An 8,269-nucleotide genomic window follows, 5' to 3' on the forward strand; every position below is an offset into this window, starting at 1 on the left:
GAGGGGGTGGGGCTGAGAGTGGAACTATTGCCAAGGCTCCTGCCCCTCAGGTACTGAAGGCCCTACCTGTTGTGGTTAATAAAAATGGAACAACTTCAAGTTCCTCATGGGGAAGTAGCAGCCTCCTCCACAGGTTGTGGAGCACTCCATGCTCCAACCCTATACCTGGGGCTTAGCTGGTGGATTTGAGCACCAGGGTTTGGCAGAAGCCCTCAGGACCTCTGCCTGTTACATGGCTTTTGGGTCTCTGGGATTTAGGAGTAGAGGATATTCTGTCATGATCAGAAATGGGTAAACTGGCTTCCCTGATGACTCACTCCTCCCTCTTGTAGAGGTTGCAAAAGGCCCATCTCAGCCCAGGGAATCATGCACTTTTGGATTGGCTGACTGCATCCCTTAAGGCAGTTTGGCCTAATCAGCGTGATTTACCACATTTCCGCACTAGCTGGAAAACATATGCAGATCTCTAGCAGGTTTTACAGGAGTTGGGCATGAAAAATATCATCTACAATATGGACCGTCAGGGCCCTGATGAGGAGTTGTTCACCATGAGGATGAGAAATCTGGTGCTCTGTGCAGCTCTCCCATCCCTCTTTGGGTCCCCAGTGACTATTCTTCCCCCCCCCCCCCAGGGCAATCTATAAATGAGGTTACTCATACTTTAGAAAATCTGGGGGAGGTTGAAATAATAAGAGCACAGAAGGTAATAAGATCTATGACTGAAAGGAGAAGTTCAAAGGGTTCCATGTAGGTCTCAAGAACCCAGATATGGGTTGATTTTTAATAAAGGCAGGAGCAGTAAAAAAATACTTGATAGACAGCCCAATAGAATCTTGGTAGAGCTGTGGCAGCAGTTAAAGCCATTGGGAAAGAGTGAGAAAGGTAGACAGAGAAGACTGAGCGAGCCTCATTGTGAGCAATAAAAAGCCTTTTTCCCAGCCTACTCTTTCCCTAGACGTATTACTGTTACATCAGTTTATTCGCCCCAGGCCAGGGATACCCTTTACCCCTAGAGCTACAGAAGTCAAAAAGGAGAGTGTTGGCTTGGGGTCTGGATCAGCCACTTAAAAGTTCCTACCCATTTAAAATAGTAACAAAATTATTAGCTTCCTATTACTGAGCAAAGTGATAAATGTGCTAGGTGCATTAAAAAGCAATATTCATGTTTTTTGATGTTTTAAATAAGTTATCCATTGATAAAAGTTAAAAATTAAAATAAACTGAGGAGACAGAAACAAGCTATACTGGAGAGAGGTGATTTGCTCTGGTAGAACTTCTGTGCTTAATCCTTAAAGGGTCCTATTTTTTTTCCCCAAAGTTTTAGGGTAAATTCTAAGTTATTTTGAATGGCTGTTGCACATACTGAGGAAAATTTAGATTACTATGCCAAATCATTGTCTTTATTTTTCCCCCTTTACTTGAATTTCTTTCTGGTATATTTGACATGAAACATTGGCAGACTTGCCTTTACTTACACCTCTGTTGTAGGGAAAGCCCATTTCCACACATGTTCTAGGCCAAGCTACAGTATCATTACCCACATGCACATTTTGTCAACTAAAATTTTATCTACTTAATAATAAAGACTGTATCTCTGTCCTTTGTTATTTTGTCCAGCTATTGATTCATAGCTTTGAAAGTATAGAAATTCTGGTGGTGTTTGATTATGGGAAGTGGCTCTGCTACATGTAAAGTAACTAGGCTAACACTAGAAGCTTTGCAAGTGTACTGGCTTTTAACTTTATTTTTATTTTTCCAGTGTGATAATGTGAAAGTTTATGCAAATACAATTTCTTTTATTTAAATCTAAACTAACAAATCTTTTATTAAGTGATTATGAAATATTTTAAACATAAATACAGAGAATGTATTATAACATCATGTACCCATTATCCAGATCTTTCTTTTTCTAAGAAAATTAATTTAGAAGTACCGTGAATACTCACTTTTATTCTCCTTTCTCTCCCCATAAGCGTAACCATCCTGAAGTCCATGTGTAGCTTTCCAGTATGCATTCTTATCTTTTATTACATATGTATGTGGATACATATGCATAAATATATACATATATATGTATCATCTATATTTACCTAAATCACACCATATGTACTTATTACAATGTTCTTTTTATTCCCTGTTATGTGTTTAACACATACTCTTCACGGTAGAAGATAGTCTTATTTATACTTTAACTGTTGTTTAGTTAATCTATTGGAGAACGTACAGTTTTATTTCCAATATTTACTTTAGAACAGTGCTGCAAAGAACATCATTGTACATGCTTTCTTGGACAAACTTGTAAGGAGTTGCCAGGTCATACATCTAGAAGTAGAATTACTGAAGCAAAAAGTAAAGATATTTTCTGCTTTTCTAGATATCACCAAACTCCATACTGCTTGTATGAAGTTATGGTCTTAAAAACAACTCAACATAATACACATCTCCCACCACCTACCAACCTTTGGCATTATTATTCTTTTTTAAAAAAAATTTTCATTAAGGTTTTATTGATACACACTCTTATGAAGGTTTCACATGAAAAAACAATGTGGTTACTATATTTACCCATATTATCAAGTCCCCACTCATACCCCAATGCAGTCACTGTCCATCAGTGCAGCAAGATGCCACAGATCCACTATTTGCCTTCTCTGTGCTACACTGTTCTCCCTGTGATCCCTCACACCATGTGTGCTAAACATAATACCCTTCAATCCCCTTCTCCCTCCCTCCCCATCCACCCTGCCACACCCCTCCCCTTTGGTAATTACTAATTCCTTATTGGAGTCTCTGAGTCTGCTGCTATTTTGTTCCTTCAGTTTTGCTTTGTTGTTATATTCCACAAATGAGGGAAATCATTTGGCACTTGTCTTTCTCCACCTGGCTTATTTCACGGAGCATAATATCCTCCAGCTCCATCCATGTTGCAAATCGTAGGATTTGTTTCTTTCTTCTGGCTGAATAGTATTTCATTGTGTATATGTACCACATCTTCTTTATCCATTCATCTACTGCTGGACATTTAGGTTGCTTCCATTGTTGGATTCTCCCAGAGGAGGACGCCGCCCCAAATCACTCACGAAAGACGTCTCTTGATGCAACAAGCAAGAGGAATTTATTCAGGAACCAGCTAGCTGGGGTCCAAGTTAGCCCGACGCAGCGGGTCTCAACGAGGACCCCGAACAGTCAAAGCCAGAGGTTTTTATAGCATAGCATTTTCAAAAAGACAGTATTTTCTTACACAGTGTTTTAGCAAGTTAAGCTTGGTATGCATGACTATCTGACCAAGGTTAGCAGTCTGAAGGCCGCAGCTGCCCACCACCTGGTGTTCATGATTAACTGATTTGAGGTTAGCTAACTGAAGGTCACTACATTTAACACTGGCTGACTAACTTGTTTTTCAAGATTCTAATAATTTTCCTTCTCCTAGGTTAGAGGGTGGTGTTTAAGCCTTTAAGATGGTTGTACTTATGCACTTATGCTAACTTTTGATTTTTCAGATCCTACACCATATCTTGGCTATTGTAAAAAGTGCTGCAATAAACATAGGGGTGCATATGTCTTTTTGAATCTGAGAAGTTGAATTCTTTGGGTAAATTCCACAGAGTGGGATTCCTTGGTCAAATGGTATTTTTATTTTTAGTTTTTTGAGGAACCTCCATACTGCTTTCCACAATGGTTGAACTAGCTTATATTCCCACCAGCAGTGTAGGAGGGTTTCCCTTTCTCTGCATCCTCGCCGGCATTTGTTGTTCTTAGTCTTTTCAATGCTGGCCATCCTAACTGGTGTGAGGTGATATCTCATTGTGGTTTTAATTTGCATTTTCCTGATGATTAGTGATGTGGAGCATTTTTTCATGTGTCTGTTGGCCATCTGAATTTCTTCTTTGGAGAACTGTCTCTTCATATCCTCTGCCCATTTGTTAATAGGGTTATTTGCTTTTTGGGTGTTGAGGTGTGTATGTTCTTTATATATTTTGGATGTTAACCCCTTGTCGGATATGTCATTTACAAATATATTCTCCCATACTGTAGGATGCCTTTTTGTTCTGCTGGTAGTGTCCTTTGCTGTACAGAAGCTTTTTAGTTAGATGTAGTCCCATTTGTTCATTTTTGCTTTTGTTTCCCTTGCTCAAGGAGATGCATTCAGGAAGAAATTGCTCATGCTTATATTCAGGAGATTTTTGCCTATGTTATCTTCTAAGAGTTTTATGGTTTCATGACTTACATTCAGGTCTTTGATCCATTTTGAGTTTACTTTTGTGTATGGGGTTAAACAATAATCCATTTTCATTATCTTGCATGTACCTGTCCAGTTTTGCCAACACCAGCTGTTGAAGAGGCTGTCATTTCCCCATTGTATGTCCATGGCTCCTTTATCATATATTAATTGACCATATATCAACCTTTGGCATTATTGAACTGAAAATTTGTTGCCAATAGATGAAACTTGGAATGTCAATCACTGACCTGGCATGTACTCCTGTGTTTCACTTTTCTTTTTGCCTTTGAACTCTAATTTTTGTTCAGCTTTTTAGTTAGGGATATGAATCTCTCACACTTCCCATCACCCCTCATTCCCTAATTCCCTTGTTAAATAAATAAATTCATTTCAGTTAAGTTTGGAGCAAAACTTTGGAAACACTTAATTTTTCCTCAGAGGATGATGCCTAGGACTGCTGTAACAAAGTAACACAAACTGCATGGCTTAAACAATAGAAGTTCATTATCTCACAGTCTGGAGGCTAGAAGTCCAAGACCAGGGTGTCAGCAGGGTTGTTCCTTCTGAGGGATGTGAGGGGTAATCTGTTCCATGCCTCTCCCCTAACTTCTAATTGTTTACTGGCAATCTTTGGTATTCCTTGACTTGTAGATACATCATCCTGATCTCTGTCTTCATGTTCATATCTGTATGTGTCTGCCTCCAAATTTCCCCTCTTACCAGGACAGCAGTCATAGTGTATCCGAGGCCCACCCTACTCCAGGATGACTTCATCTTAACTGGACCCTTTTTCTAGATAAGGTCACATTCTGAAGTCCTGGGGGTTAATACTTCAACATACAAATTTTTAGGACAAATTCAATGATTACAACAACTAGGTAGTATTATGTTGAATCACCCTATTTTCATCAGAGGAAGCATTCACTGAGGGTAATGAGAAATTATTGCAATTATGAAAAATCCTCATGCTCCAGCATCCATTTTCATATGCTTCCTTTAGCTTTTGTCCGTCTAGTGATAGTCAAGCACTTTCATATCGGATTGGCCTGGGGTCTCAAGCGTAATCTGCTCTTTCAACTCACTCACGCATTCCTTCCTTCAGTGCAAGTCTATTTGGGGAGTATCTCACTGAGATAGGTTCCACTGATTCTACCTCTTTCTACTCTCATGATAATTTTATCTTAAGTACCTTGCAGACCTTTCTACTACAGGTCTTGGTCAGATTTATTTCATTCCACTTTGGCAGAGATTCCTATTTTGGTTAAATATTTGAAATAATTAAAGATGTTTTCAAGTACTACTTGCTCAGTTAAGTATATTTATAAATTTATATATAAAGGCCTTTTTTCAGCAAAAATAAAACAATGAGAAATGACAAAAATGTATTGAACTGGGCACTGTACATAGTACAGAATATTATGTACTTAACTATTTTACTAGCCTGTTAGGTGCTTATCTATCATCTTGTATTTCTGTTGGTATTTGTAAAATTTATGAACATTTCTTGTTTTATTTTCTGTCATCTATGGCCATCTTTGCATAGATGTACCCATAGAATTAATTTTGGCACCTGAGACATGTTAGGTACAATAATATCACTCTTGTTTTGCACAGTACTTAAACAATACTTCACTGTAAATACTGTCATACCAACTGTACTTTTGTGACTGAAATTTATACAGTCCTGATTATAGGCAAATCTGCTAATCAGAGTTCAGAAATGTCATGTTTCCTGGTCCATTATGATTTGAGGGTGCTGTTTTCCAGACTCAGTAAATACACAGTAGTATGTGTGGTAGTAATGTAATTCTATTCATGGACGTTTGTTAATACAGATGCAATCAGAATGTAATTGTCCTGGTTAGCAAGAAAACAAGTTTATATTCACTACAAAAACATTCTGAGGAGGATAAAAAATGGCATGCCAGAACACTTGACTCAAGAAAGGAATTAAAGAAGGCTTAGGGATTCCATGCCCTTACCAGGCCCAGAGCCTCTTTCAGCCTTTACTTGGTTAAATAAGGAATTGTGTTACCTGTTGTGTTTTAACAAGGCAGCCGAAGCTGGGTCCACCATGTGCAGGGGCACCTGCTAGTTTGGTGAACTCGCTCCCTGCCCTTCTAGCACCAACAGTTTTCTAAATACAAGCAGAAAAGTAGGACTCATTCGTTAGCAGTTTAAGAATGGATTCTTAATTTTGTGATTGTACCATCAGTTAACGTTTATTTAGCTTCCACAAGTTGAAGATCCATGAGGAAAATAACAAATAAACATTCTCTTGAAGAATCAAAATGAAGAAAGCATAATAGAGAATAAGGAATTCCCGCCTGTAGTGCCGTCTCCAGGACCGGCGCGCTGTGGTTTCCAGCTGTGCTCCTTGAGTGTTGCAGGAAAGGAGGTCAGTTCCCTAACTGTGGTCCACTGGATCCTGGAATTTGAATTGTGAAACCGTTAAGTGAACTCTGACTGAGCCTCTTCCCCAGGCCGAGCACGGTCTGACAGCTCTTCACAGAATCTGAACGTCTTAGGAGTTTGGGGTTGCTTGTTTTTGTTTCGTTTGTTTTTCAGTGCACATGTGTGCCGTCTTCTAACACTCAGCAATACTATTAATTTGATGCTAGAAAAGTCTCTCATGTCACTTTTAGAATATCCGCTCCTCTGACGGTTCTAACTTACTACAGTCCGGTGGAACGTAAAAACTGGCCCGACCTCACTCAGAGAAGCCCTTTTCTCAGCTTGCCTCCGCTCTTTCCCATTCCACAGTTCTAGCACATTTTCTAAGCTATGGTGTGAGAGCGTGTATGCTGCTTGTTACGCTTGATTTGGGGGAGGGAGGCATCTTTTTTGAGTCCGCCTTTATTACAAGGTCTGTTCTAAAAGAGCGTGCACAATTGTTCTAATGGAAGGCACAGCTTTTCACCTATTCGAGTACAATTTAATTGGAAACGTAGCCTCTTCTTTTACACGTTCGGCTCTGAGGTTTATGTGGCTAAAGCACCTGTCTCATAAACATGAGATCTTATGTTTGAATCCCAGCAGTACTTTCCGTTTTTCAAAACGTCCTTTGTTTCAGCAATTTATTTTAATTTTTGGTCTGAAATAATTTTTTATCACAATATCAAACCTACTGCTTGGAGCTTTAATCTCTCCAACCACTTCTAATTACACCCTCATTCTCAATGACTCTTAGGGGCTCTTTACCAATGACCGAACTATCATATAGTCATACTGGGATTTAACTACTTGTGTTTTCAAGATCAATCATGGATAGAGAATTTCTAAAATAAAATTGGAAAACTTTTTATTCAAACCATTAAAAAATATATTCTGATAGTTTTTCAAACTCCATGCCATCTGTTATCATACAGAGATGAAGAGTGGTTGCACCTTATTGAATACTTAACTATGTTGCATTTTGTATATTTCCTCACATATATTTAAACCCCTAAAAATACTCACAAAAGCAAGCATTATTATGCACATTTTACAGGTGAGGTAACTGAGAATGGGAGAAAAGTGAACTCACTTCCCCAAATCACAGATTATTTAGTAATAAGTAAATATTTTTTTATTTAGCTAGGATATAAATGTAATATTTCTCAGTTCAAAGTCATGGTGTTAAATTTTAGATAGTTTTATTTTAAAAAATCAAACCATATCCAATTTGGTTTAAAATAATAGCTCTTAAAATTGTATGGCACATGAACTCATTAGATTATCTGATGAAAACTTGCCTATTGCTACCACCAAAACAAAAACAAACAAAAAAACAACCCAGCAGACATATGGATAAATTTTGAGTATTCTTTTAAAATGTTCACTGATCTCTTTAAGATCTTAGGTGTCCATGACTGAAAAAATCCTTGACTTTCCTAAAACAGTAGAGTAAATTACAAATGGGTATAAAGAAAACATAAACTGTTATAGGGACATATTTTACTGCTTGACATTAATTTTTATAGGACTATTATTCCCTCTTCTAGCTGGACTTAAATTGAGCCATTAGAGGCAAGCATAGGTCAGAGGTGTCAAGACTCTGGGCCTGCA

Source organism: Manis javanica, chromosome 16 (assembly GCF_040802235.1).
Source record: "Manis javanica isolate MJ-LG chromosome 16, MJ_LKY, whole genome shotgun sequence".
In the NCBI taxonomy this organism is placed as follows: domain Eukaryota; kingdom Metazoa; phylum Chordata; class Mammalia; order Pholidota; family Manidae; genus Manis; species Manis javanica.